The sequence below is a fragment of the Ambystoma mexicanum genome, chromosome 8 (genome assembly GCF_040938575.1).
Source record: "Ambystoma mexicanum isolate Mex_15411 chromosome 8, UKY_AmexF1_1, whole genome shotgun sequence".
In the NCBI taxonomy this organism is placed as follows: Eukaryota; Metazoa; Chordata; class Amphibia; order Caudata; family Ambystomatidae; genus Ambystoma; species Ambystoma mexicanum.
Window position 1 is genome coordinate 1,627,575,218 of NC_090929.1, and position 15,046 is coordinate 1,627,590,263.

Sequence of the window (15,046 nt, forward strand, 5' to 3'; positions counted from 1 at the left end):
CCCCTGAAATACACGCACGCGCTCCCCCAGGCCAGATTGCGTGTAAAACTTTGCACGCACCCCTGGAATACCCGCACGCAGCCCAATCGCGTGTGAAACTTCCTGCGCACCCCGGAAATACCCGCACGCAGCCCAATCGCGTGTGAAACTTCCCACGCACCTCTGATATACACGCACACGCTCCCCCAGGCCAGATCACGTGTGGAACTTCTCGCGCACCTCTGAAATACACGCGCCCAGGCCAATCGTGTGTGGAACTTCTCGCGCACCTCTGAAATACACACGCACGGGCCAATCGCGTGCGAAACTTCCCGCGCACCTCTGATATACACGCACACGCTCCCCCAGGCCAGATCGCGTGTGGAACTTCTCACGCACCTCTGAAATACACGCACCCAAGCCAATCGTGTGTGGAACTTCTCGCGCACCTCTGAAATACACGCGCACGGGCCAATCGCGTGTGAAACTTCCAGTGCACCTCTGATATACACGCACACGCTCCCCCAGGCCAGATCGCGTGTGGAACTTCTCACGCACCTCTGAAATACACGCGCCCAGGCCAATCGCGTGTGGAACTTCTCGCGCACCTCTGAAATACACACGCCCAGGCCAATCAGGTGTGTAACTTCTGGCGCACCTCCGAAATACACGCGCCCAGGCCAATCGCGTGTGGAACTTCTCGCACACCCCTGAAATACACGCGCACAGGCCAATCGTGTGTGAACCTTCTCGCGCACCTCTGGAATACACGCGCCCAGGCCAAACGCATGTGGAACTTCTCGCACACCCCTGAAATACACGCGCACAGGCCAATCGCGTGTGAAACTTCTCGCGCACCTCTGGAATACACGCGCCCAGGCCAATCGCGTGTGGAACTTCTCGCACACCCCTGAAATACACACGCACAGGCCAATCGTGTGTGAACCTTCTCGCGCACCTCTGGAATACACGCGCCCAGGCCAATCGCGTGTGGAAGTTCTCGCGCACCTCTGGAATACTCGCACACGCTCCCACAGGCCCAATCGCGTGTGGGCCTTCTCGCTCGTGTAGGACTTTGGCGCACATTTTTTTCCTGCGCAGGGACGCTACCGCCTGCTTTCGTGTGGCGGACATGTATGGGCCTGTGCGCATCTTTGGACATGCGCTGTTTTTCCCTATTCGATTCCATGAGTACGTGTTGTAGGCGAGCGTGTGGGCGTTCTGCGCACTTGCCTCCTGTACTTCCCCCGTGACGCCCATATTTTCACGAGTTGTTCCCCATTCTGCGCGTGACGCCCGTGTTACGCCTACTTTTGTTATGTGCGCTGCGCTATGTGCGAATTCGCTGTGGCCTTATTGCACGGCGTTCGATGACCTGTGCGCCAGCATGCGCCAGCATGCGCCAGCATGCGCCAGCATGCACCGCGCACTTTTTCAGCGCACATCCCACATTTTGCGCATGCACTGACTTCCATGAATAGATGTGCGATGTTTTCTGTGCGATAATCGCACTTGCACAGCGATTTTCGCTATTTCACTGCGAATCGCACATTTTCGCACGCGTGCGCCGTTTTTTCGGCGCACGTTGATTCCATGAATCGGCCTGTCAAAGTCTTCTGCAATAAACAAAGCTCACACTCTGGCATTAATACTCACATTCTTTTATACATCTGCTTTGAAGGAATGTTCAATTGTCTTTTTGTATTTCGTTGAATCCTACATCCTGATCACATGTTCTTGTGCGATCGGTTGTGAGATTTCAGAAAACTAAACCATTTCAAGCAACACCATATAACATGTGAGTATTTACAATTTTTATTTACTAAACCCTCTTTAACCTATTCAATGTAAGCTATTTGATCACTATAAAGTGTTCCCATTTAAAGATGCTTCTCTCATCATTTTCGGTGACTCAAACTATTTCACTTCGCACTTTTCTACCGCGTTCATTTGAGACTCGATTTGTTCACGTAGATCCCTCTTGTTTCTTACACAATTCTTTTTATGCCTCTCAGGGTTCCCTTCCCCACACTTAGGCCCCTTTAGTCTGAAGCACAATCACTCTGACCTTTAACCCATCTCCTTATTCCTTGCTCTTCCTTTTAACCTTTCACCTTGAGGTGCTTCCTGCAGCCCTTCTTGCTCTCCTTTGTTTCCTTTGCTCTATCGTGCACACTTGCACCTTCCTTTGCTTTAGTTTCTCTGCATCTTGCCTCTGGCATGGGTACTTCTTTACAGCATGCACTCTTGCACCCATCTGTTTCTTTCCAACCTTTCCCTTTCAGGTGCTTCCTGCACCCCTTCTTGCTTTCCTTTGTTTCCTTTATTTCACTGTGCACACCTGCACCCTTTTCTTCACTGTGCACACTTGCACCTCCTTTTGGTTTCTTGTCTTTATATCGCGCACCTCGCACAGTTCCTTTCTTTATCGTGCACACTTGCACCGGTCTGCTTGTTTCTCGTGCCTCTTGTACACTTCACTTGCCTTTACTTTGCTTTAATTTCTTTTAGCGCTGCTAGCGCGTTTTCTTTCTTTGTGTTTTTCCCTCTTTATGTTATTTTGTCACACTTTCGGTACTTCTTATGCTTTCTCTCTCTTTCTGTTCCGTGCCGGTTTTCAAACTGTGCCTTTCTCCCGCTCCGCTCCAGCCAAACACACTCTCCCGAGTTTCTCTCTCTGACTTTCACAAAAATCACTGGTCATTGTTGCGTTGACAGGCGCAGGGTTGAGGTCAGGGTCTTGCCACCTGCCCCTCAGATACCCTTGGAACCGGCACAAGTCCCAAAGGAAGAAGAACTTCACTGACTGTTGCCAGCAGGAGGCAGGCTGCCTCATTCTGGCTCCTTGGAGGCAAGGCTCCCTACCCACGCTGCAGCCCCTCATCAACAACGGGCCAGTTCTTTGGTAGGCCACTGTCCTGCAGTCTTCAGCTCCTGCTGTTTTCTGCTCCTTGGCTTCTCTGGTCCGGATAGCCTCCCCAGCTCACTCACTGCTTCTGGCAGAACTCCGTCTTTTATAGTGTAGTGAGGAGTCAAGATGAGTCAGGTGTGCACAGTTGGAATAAAATGCCTGGCCTTTCCTGACTCTATTAGTGGGATAGCCTAGTGGTAGGATGTAGTAGGCCCAGCCTTTTTCCCAATGCTTTTCCTATGGGTAATCCTCATTGATATTAGTTGCATCCTCCTTGTCTCAGTGTTTGTTGGAAATGGGGAGGAGGAGATGGGGTGTGATTGAAAATGCCCCATGAAGGCTGAGGGGGAGTGGGTTGGGGTATTATTGGGAATGGGGAATACCATATCTCACCCTTGGGTATTCTCCTCCGAATCCCTTGTGACCTTCCACTCAGGTGATCCTCCCTCACTTGTCCACCCCTGGGTCGGGAGCCAAAAGTGATGGCCCTTCCTTGGACGGCCGGAATGAAATTTCCCAAGGGAGTAGGTGGGAGAATACCATCAGGTTTCTCACACATGGCAGTACTATGTGTCAAGTCTATACTTCAATCACTCAGGATATTAACCAATGGGAGATCAGAAGTGCATTTCACAGGCCACCCCATCCTGTTTGCTTTTCTCATCTTCTATTTTAAACTGATTCGTTGCCATGGACCGGCCCAGACTCCATTATCATGTTTCTATCTTTCATTCGAATGTCATGCTTAGTTCCTCCTTATTTGTTTGTATGTCTGCCTCCCAGCTGGCTAAATCCACAAAGCACCAAAGGTTCACCCTGCAATTATGTGGGTGTGCCGCCAGTGGCACGTGGTGCAGATTTACGTACAGCCCTGGGGTTTTATCGGCATTCTGGTCACTTATTGTTTTGCTTTGACGTTACAAACACAGTGTACTACAGGTCCCACAATATTTTAGTTAGCCATATCTCACACTTAGGCAAATTGTGTTAGTTAGCCATATCTCACTTTTAAGTTAATTGTGTTAGTTAGCAATATCTCACACTTAGGCGAATTGTGTTAGTCTGCCATATCTCACACTCATGCAAATGTGTTAGCCATATCTCACTTTTAAGAAAATTGTGCTAATTAGCCTTATCTCACACTTAGGCGAATTGTGTTAGTTAGCCATATCTCACTTTTAAGCAAATTGTGTTAGGTAGCCTTATCTCACACTTAGGCAATTGTGTGAGCTAGCCATATCTCACACTTAGGCGTATTGTGTTAGCCAAATCTCACACCTACCCGAATTGTGTTAGTCTGCCATATCGCACGCTTAAGCGAATTGTGTTAGTTAGCCATAAGCTGCATAAGGTAGCCTTTCAGATTTGAGCCTCAATATGTAAGGTGATCATATGTTGCATCAAGCCAATTGAGTTAGTTGGCCACAGTTTACATTTTGGGCAGTTATGGATGGGCTAGAATTGTGAAGATTAGCCTGTGTCACATCTGGACAGAACTGTGAAGATTGGCCAGTGTCACATCTAGACAGAACTGTGAGGATTTGCCTGAGTCACATCTGGACAGAACTGTGGAGGTTGGCCTATGTCGCATCCAGACAGAGTTGTGAATATTGGCTTGCGTCACATCAGGACATAATTGTGCATATCAGCTTGTGTCACATGAAGACAGAACTGTGAATATTAGCTTGCGTCACATCCAGACAGAATTGTGAAGATTAGCCTGTGTCACATCTAGCCAGAATTGTGAAGATTAGACCGTGTAACATCGGGACATAACTGTGAATATTAGCTTGCGTCACATCCAGACAGAATTGTGAAGATTAGCCTGTGTCACATCTAGCCAGAATTGTGAAGATTAGACCGTGTAACATCGGGACATAACTGTGAATATTAGCTTGCGTCACATCCAGACAGAATTGTCAAGATTGGCCTGCGTCACACCTAGACAGATTTGTGAATATTGGCTTGCGTCACATCTAGACAGAACTGTGAAGATTAGCCTGTGTCAAATCTAGCCAGAATCGTCAAGATTGGCCTGCGTCAAACCTAAACAGATTTGTGAATATTGGTTTGGATCACATCTAGATAGAATTGTGAATATTAGCTTGCGTCACATCGAAACAGAATTCTGAAGATTAGCCTGTGTCACATTTCGACGGATTTGTGAATATAATCATGCGTCCCATCTAGATAAAGATGCCACTAACCAACCCTACCTCTCAAACTCTGAACTAACACAACTATACCTCTAAAGCGCAACAAAACAAACCACACATAGCCCCGCACAACAGCACATTAAGGCTACCAACCGAAAAACACATCAAAGCTCTCTTGCTCAGCCCTTCTAACTTACCCTGTCCTCTTACTTTCCAGATCCACCACAGTGCCAGGGGACCACTCCAGTGGTGACAGTGTGCAGTATAAATATCATTTTACGTAACATAACAATAAAAAGTAAAATTCATGCCTGGTGAGCATTTCCTATATGACATGAGACATGCTGGCATGTGTGGATTTAAGAAAGGGTTGCTAATGTCAGGATCACTTTAATTCACAAAGAACAGATATTTGTAAAACAGTATTATGAAACCATCTAAATATTGTGCTGAATTTAGTACCAAACTTGTGGTTTTGAAATGGTCAGCACAGGCCCTGATAAGCTGAAGTATATTATTTTTTTAAATTTAAACTTTATTAGTATTTTTGATAACATACAAACCTTGTAACATAAGACACGGCCTTATATACAACATAGTCAAACAAAAATATGCTTATCAATGGTCTGCCATGACAGAACCCACATATGTCCTTCAAACCCTCTCCCGCCACCCTCCAACTAATGCTCACACTTCCACATGACCCAAATAATACCATCAATATGAAGGTCTTCCCAGGTCTGTCCTGTATTTCCACATGTTAAATATTTGCTCCCATGGACCCTTCATCCACCTACCTGTTACACATTCCATGTTGCAATCCCTTGTTGACATCTTTAATCTCTATTCTCATCCCCTTAGAGAGTCATTAACCCTCCTCCTCTGCTTCCACTGACATATACCTGAGCCGCAATTCCTCCCATTCTGCCTCAATATTCACACCTCTGTTGTGTATAGCTGCCATTATTCTCTCCATCATGTCTACATGTGTCCCTGTGTTGATCCATACCTGTTACCCTGGGAGTAACACTCTCCTCCACTGCATTGCCAGGCACGCTCTACCCGCCAGTAACAGAAAATGCGATAAGTGTGCCAGGCTTGTATATTCCTCTTCACTCCCCACCTAATCCTTCTCGGGATCCGGTCTCTCAGCATCCATATCCACTCCCCCACCGTCACCGGCATAAGATGGAAGTTATTCGGGACCTCCCATTAACAGTCCCTCTGTTCCCGCAGATGTGAGACCAGTACCCTCAAATGTTCCTCCTTATGGTATAAATACATAAGCCCATCCCTCCTCTTTCCTTCGGAAGCACCATGACCTCATATGCCACCCTGGTGGCTTTCTTCCCCTGCCACAGAAACTTCAAGAGGCGTTCCTTAACCTCCTGAAGCATGGCGTCTGGGATTTGGATCGGGAGCATAAGGAATAAGCAAAGAATTCTAGGGAGAAAGTTCATCTTAATAGCATTCAGCCACCCCCACCCAAGATATCATCAATTATCCCCATTTCACCAAGTCCTCAAACAATGAAGCCAAAAGCAGTGGAACGCTTCCTTCATAAAGCATCCCTAAATGCAACAACTGGTCTTTCTTCATCTGCATCCCCAAAGAAGCCAACCTCTGCACACCTTCCTCTCCTATCCGATCCAGAGGGAATAGAATAGATTTCCCCTAGGTCACGTGACTCGAGGCCACGTTTCGAGCTTCTTTGTTGTCTTTAATGGTTTTAAAACGAATCAAACTTGGCACTCATTGTTCTTTTGCTGTACCTTGACAGGGCTTGTCCCGCCTCTTGCATTCATTGGTTCTTTTGAAGCTAGACAACCAGTTCTCGGCTGCACTGGCCTTTTGACACTGGGCCAGACAAGCCCTCTTGAATTCTTCTTTGCTCGTCAGCTACTTTTATTAAACTGCGCCACGATTTCGGCTTCCATGTTCATGGGGTCTCAGTTTGCTAAAACACAACATGGAACATCCAGATTTCCTATGCATATATATACCTTGGCGCATCGTCGCAAACTATTGACTACGTATAGCCACCCTTTATGATTACTTAGTCTACTTATGTTTCCAGCATCTGTACAATTATAAAATGGTTTGCATTTTCTTCCGTGCACTTCACACGTAAAAGGTAATTCATCCTTTGCTTCGTCACATGATTCTATATGTTTTCTTTACTTTCTCTTCTGTCATCTGTACTCGGTGTGTCACTTTACGTCGTGTGACATCACCAGTCTGCTCTTTCGTTCATCTTCTCTCGTTCTTCAGGGATCTTTCCTAAGAGACTGTCAGCTCTTCGTGGATACATAAAGAAAGGTTTTCTCAATGGATACTTTGCTCCAAAGGCTGCTCGTGTTATTGCCATCAGTGTATTGCTTGTCACTATTTCCTTTTCCCAACACATAGGTAGTTTGGGGAGGCGGGACTTCCAGTAGTGGCTCTTGTTTGGCTCCTCCTCTACACTACCCCCACTGGTTGATTCATGAACCACTCTCTCACAAGTCTTCGCACATCACTTCTATTCCTAGATGGAGGAGTCAAAGGCGTTCTCATCTGCCTCCCTGTTACTAGTTCATGGGGTGTGAGGTGGTGGTCCGACCCAGGCTGATTCCTTAAAGCATATAATGCTAAGGGTAGGCAATAGAGCCATCCCTTCTTCAGTGTCAATTTCAATTTTGCAATTCTGCAATTCTCTCCTTGAGAAGACGGCCAAGTCTCTCACATATCCCTTTCAATTGCGGGTTATAAGCCGAAGGAAGTGTATGCTTAATATTCAATAACAAATTTATCTGCTCAAATAATTCATTTACAAAATGTGGACCATTGTCGGACCTCAGCACCTCACATATTCCACATCTAGGAAATACTTCTCATACTAAAAACCTTGCTGTGCAAGTGACATCTGGGTGTATACATGGACTGGCTTCAATCCATCTCGAGAAAGGACACACAACCACTATCATATACCTATATCCACTACATACCTGCAGCATGTCAAAATAGTCAATATGTAAATGCTGAAAAGGACCATTCAGTCTAGGGATCACTCCCCTGATTGTTCGCAGTGTGTACCCAGCAGTAAATCTTTGACATACTACATAAAATGCAACGTGTTCTAACAGGTGTGGTACAAACCAGTCCTCCGCTATAGCAGCTGCAAGGCTTTTCCTTGTTACATGCGCAGGGTAGTGCAGCTGTTCAAGCGCTACCTTCAGTAATGCTACTGGCATCACTGGCTTTCCAGTGCTGTCTTGCAGCCATAAGGCTTCAGTAGGGGATAAAGAACATCCCCTCATTTACCATAACTCCTTCTCATCTTGTGAAGCATTGCCTTGAATTTCCATCAATTGTGCTTTCGGTAAATGATTAAAACCCTCTTCCATTATCAGAGCCATAGTCAGCCCCCTCTTTACACTAGGAGTATCAAAACTTTAAATATCTGAAGAATCTGTAACTCTTTTGGCTTCTTCGTCCGTGGCTTTGTTTCTGTGCAAAATAAAATCAGTTCTCTTAGTATGTGCTACGCATTTAACTATTGTGATGGCTGCTGGGAGCTGTAGTGCCTTAATAAACCTGTCAAATAATACTGTGTGCTGCAGTGGAGTGCTGTCCAATCGGAGGTAGTCCCTCCTTTTCCAACATGACGTCACATAGGCAGAGTCACTGTACACCGTCACTTCCTACCCTTCGTATTTCTCAAGCAGGATAATAAGCACCACCAATTCTGTACCTGTGCCAAAAAATGAGATAGCAGCCTTATGCTTGCCACCGTTTCAAATTCCCCATTTGCTCTGTATCTCACTACAACTGAACCAGTTCGCCTTTGACCATTATTTTGATCGATCTTCGATGACCTATCAATAAAGAGAATCTCCCCTTCCGACAACGCGTTTTCATTTACATGCAGTATGTTATCATACGTCTCTTCATTGCTAGCGCAATCATGCACATGTTCACCCTCTTCCACAGGCTCAGCTACAAATGAGGCAGGGTTCACTATCCTGCACCAGATTATCTTAATTGCAGGATTTGATATAACTCCCTTCTTGGGAGGATAGCTCAGCAACAACGTGCTCGCCTTGGAACAAAGACGACACAGACCAACCCAGGTTCGAACCCCGGGTCCGTGCTTAGAAACCTCTGGGTATTAAGCGCATTATAAATAACCTATCATATCATATCATAACAACTTCATACGCAGATGCTCTCTGATAGGTTAACGTAGCCTTGGGTTTTTCCAAAATAGCAAACAAATCATGCTTAACAAATAATGTCATAGAACACCCCATTACTATGCTTGCAGCCTTCTCAATAGCGAACGCGGCTGTTGCCAGTGATTTTTCACACAGAAAGTGTCCTCTCATAACTGGATCTAGAATCCCACTGTAATACCCCAGAGGTTTATATCTCAGAGTAGTCCTCCGTGTAAGCACTGCTGTCATTACTGTACCATTTGTATGCAAAAATAGGTAGAACTCCTCAGAATAACAAGGAATCCTTAAAACTGGAGCTGTACAAATTGCTTTCTTTAATTCATTAAACCCTTCCTCCATTTCCTCAGTCCATTCTGTTTTCTCATTACTCGCTTGTGCCTTTTTTAATGCCTTCAAAAGTGGTTTTGCGTACGAACTATAATCAAATACCCATGCTCTAACATAGTTACACAGTCCCAAAAACTGTTGCATCTTCTTTATCATGCTCTGTTTTGCTGTTTTCATAATTGCCTCTGCTCTTTCAGGTGTAACCTTTTTTCTCTCATGCGAGATCAACTGGCCTACGTACAACACCTCTTCTTGACAATACTGTCATTTCTCTTTGTCCACTTTATATCCTTTGTCTACTAGGATGACCATTAACTGAATCATGTCCTCCCTGCACTCATCTTCTTATTGTGCTGCAAACTAAAATGTCTTGTACATACTGTAGCACAACACTTTTCCCTTTTATTTCAATATTGCCTAGGCCCATGTGGAGGACCCTATCGAACATCGATGGAGACTCACAATACCCTTGATGTAATCTTGTGCTTTTCACCTTAGTCTGACAGAACGTATATGTCAGATCTTGAGAGTCCTTACACAACAGGATTGAGAAAAACTCATTTTTCAAGTCAATCATCGTGAAATATCGTGCCTCGACAAGGATACTAGATAGTATCATTGCAGGATTTGGAATTAGAGGAAACTCTGCCTTGACAAATTGGTTAATCGGCCTCATGTCCTGAATTAAACGCCACGACCCTCCCTTCTGTTTTTTGTCAGGATACACAGTGGTATTGCATGGTGGCTCTGACATCACTAAGATACCCTGTTCCATTAATGCGGAAATGGTCTTAAAAATACCTTCAACTGCCTCTTGAGACATGGGGTACTGTCTTGCTTGAGGTAACATTGCTCCTGGCTTCAGTTTAATCTGAACTTTTCCAACCCCCTTCAATAGGCCTACGTCATAGGGGCCTGTGGTCCACAACGAGGTTGGCACTTTTTCTAAGTCCTTGTCAAAATATTCTGGACGCTGTCGTACTATCATCATTCGCTGCGGGTCATCTATTTTCTCTACTCTAATCCAATAAGTAATAATCATCTAAAATATCAACTCATCGTCTGCTCGATCATCTTTAAACAACTCCTCATCTGTGATCTCAGTCAATCTATACCCTTCCCCAATAGCAATCACTGTTCTCCACGTCCTGCCCTCATCCCATCCTTCGAGCATGGCCAATTCCCCTCGTACAAAAGCTGCAACTAATTGTAGAGGAATGACTCATCCCCGCTCTGCGTCCATAGGTATCTGTGGTCTAAACAGAAACTCACTAGGTATTCTCATAGACTTTCCCACTAACCCAGGCAACCATGTTAACAAAATGTGTATCCCATACGGAAAAACCTCAGGTTCGAGTGGCACTCCTCGCAGAGCCATATGCCCTGTAAATGCCATTATAAATTTGCTCACGTTTAAATAGTGTATCCCAGGAGTGGAACACACTAAGCCATCATCAGTAAACGAAATCGTTATGTTAAGCTTTGTCATTAAATCTCGCACCAGAATATTGACTGGTGTCTGCTGTGAATACAATAAAGGTGCAGACATGTTACATTTTCCCACAGAAATGGGCAATTTATCAGTAAAAAGGAACTCTACTTGTAGCTCCAGAGAAGCCTTGAGCATTCGTGGCATTTCTCGATAACAGAAATTTTCCCTCCTGTATACATGACTGAGTTACACCCGTGTCTACCAAAAAAGAAAAAGATTTGCCTCCTATTGCTATATCAACCCTCAGTTCCTCTTGGGGGCCTGGTGTTACTGATAGTACTGAACACATCAAGTTGCCCTGTGAGCTGTCCTATTACTGATATAAACTCATCCCAGTACCCGTGAAGGGACTCCCTCTCATCACAGTGACACCTCCCACTCTGGGTGTCAATAGCTGTCCCGTGTTCATGTTCTGCTGTATTTGCATGGCTGTGTGTTGTGACTGTCCTTGCGGTGGATTCAATGGTGCTTGCTGAGCTAGTTGCATTTGCGGCGCTTGCTGCTGATACACAGTCTGACCTTGTGCAAACCCATTTCTAACTTGTGGGCTATATGCCAGAGGGTAAACTGCCTGCCTCTTGAGAATTTCTCATTCTGTTCATACCAGACTCCCACACATACGAAGCAATGTGGCCTGTCATGTCACACGTCCAACATACAAGAGACGCCCATCTAATTTGCCCTCCTTGCATATTCTGGTTGTCATTCTGCACATTCTGAAAGCTATTTTGATTATTTTGAAAACCACCCCTTCATCTAAAACCCATTCCTCTGCCTCTCTGCATGAACACACTTCCTCCTGGATCTGTCTGTCGCTGATTATTTACCTGGGATACACCCATAGGTTGCTGAATTGCCAGCCCTTCTCCACTAGTCAAAACCAACCCTTCTAAAGAGTATTTAGACAAGTTCTTCTGCACTAGCTTGGCTTCTCCAAGTTTCCTAACTTCTTCTTGTTTCTTTTTCTTCTCTTGCAGTTGTTCGACAATGATGTATTTCTGCCCACGGTTTTGCTTCCATACCCACTAATTTCTTGAGCTGCCTCTGCACTTGCTCCGGCAGTCCTTGACATAAAATGTGATAAAATACTGCTATTGATTTCCCCAAGAATCGCAAGTTTCCAAGGTCCACCGTTCCTGAATACTTTCAAAATAAGCAAGCAGATCTTCCCCGTCTTGCATCTTACGTGCCATAATTGCACCCATATATGAGGTGTCAGGATACTGTACCCTCAGTGCTCTCCATACATCTGCCCTACAATTATTAAATGGCACTCCATCATGAGCTGTATTCTGTACCATGACACTAGAATAGCCTGCTCACCAAATGTCATCAGTCCTTTCCACAAGGATGGCTGCTTGGAGACCCTTTGTCAGTAGCGCTCTTGCCCTCGTAGTGTAGCCGAGGAATTCTTCTCGCCAATCTACCGAACTAGTCAGTACAATGAACAACCAGAACAATTGATTGGCAGAAAGATGGAATGCCAATGAAGAATCCAGAACCGCATGGAACAGGATACTGGAACGGGATGTCTTCTCAAGGTGTACAGGCAAGACCCCCAGACAGCTGCAATAAGAGCAATAATCACACTGATGCGACTCTATGCCAAAAATGCAAACATCAAATCAGAAACCAACCACTAACCTGTGCGGGTCTTCAGAATCTCCGAATCTCCGAATATCCCCAGGAAGGAATAAGAAGTAAGGTAGTGGCAAACCCAAAACGAAAGGACCAGGAAATCAATCCAGAAAAGAAGGCAAAGCAAGAAGCAGGGTGAAGATCCAAGCTGAATGTCCAAAGAGCAAAATCTAACCCGACGGCACGAGGACGGCTAAAGGTACATTAAAGGAAGTCTCTAGTCCGTGTACCAATGGTGCAGAGTTCCAATGCAGGAGAAAAAACGGTAAGCAGGAGACAGTACAAATGAGTAGCAGGGCAGGTCCGTGGACGGTCCGAGGTCGAAGAGCAGGGCTGGCAGCAAAAGTACAAAGGAGTAAGCAATGCAGGTCCGTGGACGATCCGAGGTCGATGAGCAGGGCTGGCAGCAAAAGTACAAAGGAGTAAGCAATGCAGGTCCGTGGACGATCCAAGGTCGATGAGCAGGACTGGCAGCAAAAGTACAAAGGAGTAAGCAATGCAGGTCCGTGGACGATCCGAGGTCGATGAGCAGGACTGGCAGCAAAAGTACAAAGGAGTAAGCAAGTCGGGTCCGGAGGCAGTCCGAGGTCGAGAAACAGGAAAACAAGGCACAAGGGACAAGAACCTGGATACGAGAGAAAGCAAGCCGCTAGAATACAAGATTCAGAAGCGCCGGCAAAACGCACAGGCGTGGCTTAAATAATAGTCACATGATCACTATACGTCTTTCAACGTGTACGGGGAAAAGTGAAAGACGTGAGAGGACGCCATCGTCTCCATGCCAACTTCCAAGCTCCCGGCAGACGAGGTCTTAAAGAGACCGTAACCACCATTTGTCGGCAAATACGAGAACCACAAGTATTAGGTCTCGTGGAAGCCGTGGAAGCCGGATAATTACGGCGTCCTAACACTGATGATTTCTGCCGATACTTGACAGTTTCCTTCCCCAAAGAGGCCCCCGCATTCCGAGATTTCCAAAAACGGGACAACAAAAGCGGGGCATGTATGTTCTCATATGGTTCCCAGGTGCGATCCTCCGGACCATAACCCTTCCAGTCAACATAGTAGAGTCTTTTACCGTTCCGAACCTTGGTGTCCAAGATCGCTGAAACCTCATACTCCACAGCACCCCGAACCCTGACAGGCGGAGGATGGGAGGGAAGACGGGTATCAAGACGGCATGGTTTAATCAAAGACACGTGGAATACTGGGTGAAGTTTCCACGAACGTGGGAGAACCAAACGCACCACTGCCGGGTTAATGACATGCGATATAGCATATGGCCCGACAAAACGTGGAAGCAACTTCCTCTGACCAGGCAGGCGTAAGTTGCGTGTAGATAACCACACGTTCATGCCTGGGAGATACACCGGAGCGGGGGTACGATGCCGGTCTGCATAAAACTTGGCCCTGTTCTGAGCCTCCAACAACTGTCTTTTAACCTGGACATGGGTGCCGGAAATGTCCCTAACACATACAAGGGCAGCAGGGTTGTGAGCCGGCAGTTCAGGGGCAAGAGGCAAGGAACGTGGATGTTGTCCATAAAGGGCAAAGAAAGGAGAAACCTGTGTAGCAGTGTGGAGCGAATTATTATAGGCAAATTCGGCCATAGACAGTACCGAAAGCCAATCGTCCTGACGCTGAAAGATGAGACATCTTATATACTGTTCCATAGTAGCATTCAGACGTTGGGTCTGCCCATCCGTCTGAGGATGATAAGCACTTGAAAACCGAGCTTCAATACCTAAAGCAGCCGACAAGGCTCTCCAAAAGCGTGAAGTAAACTGAGGACCGCGGTCGGAGATGATTATAGAAGGAAGACCGAACAACCTAAACACGTTCCGCAGAAAGAGATCCGCCAGTTTAGGAGCAGTAGGGATCCCTTGACAAGGTACAAATAGTGCCATTTTGGTAAAATAGTCGATGACCACCCATATAGTATCAAAACCTTCCACCACAGGTAGTTCCACAACGAAATCCATGGAAATGGAGGACCAAGGGCGATCTGGAAGAGGCATAGGTTGTAGCAAACCCACGGGTTTGCCATGTGATGTCTTACACTGAGCACAAACCGAACATGTATTTATGTAATCAGTAACATCCTGCAATAAAGATGGCCACCAACACCATCTTTTTAGTAGATCAACCGTCTTCCTAATACCTGGACGAGCAGCCAGAGATGAATCGTGACACCATTGTATAGCAGTACGTCGCGTCCCTAGACTAGGCAGGAATATTTTACCCTGGTTATAGGGTAATGAATTTATGATCTCCAGTCTGTATTTGGCTACTTCTGGCGGATCGTTTCGAAGCCATTCCTGTATAA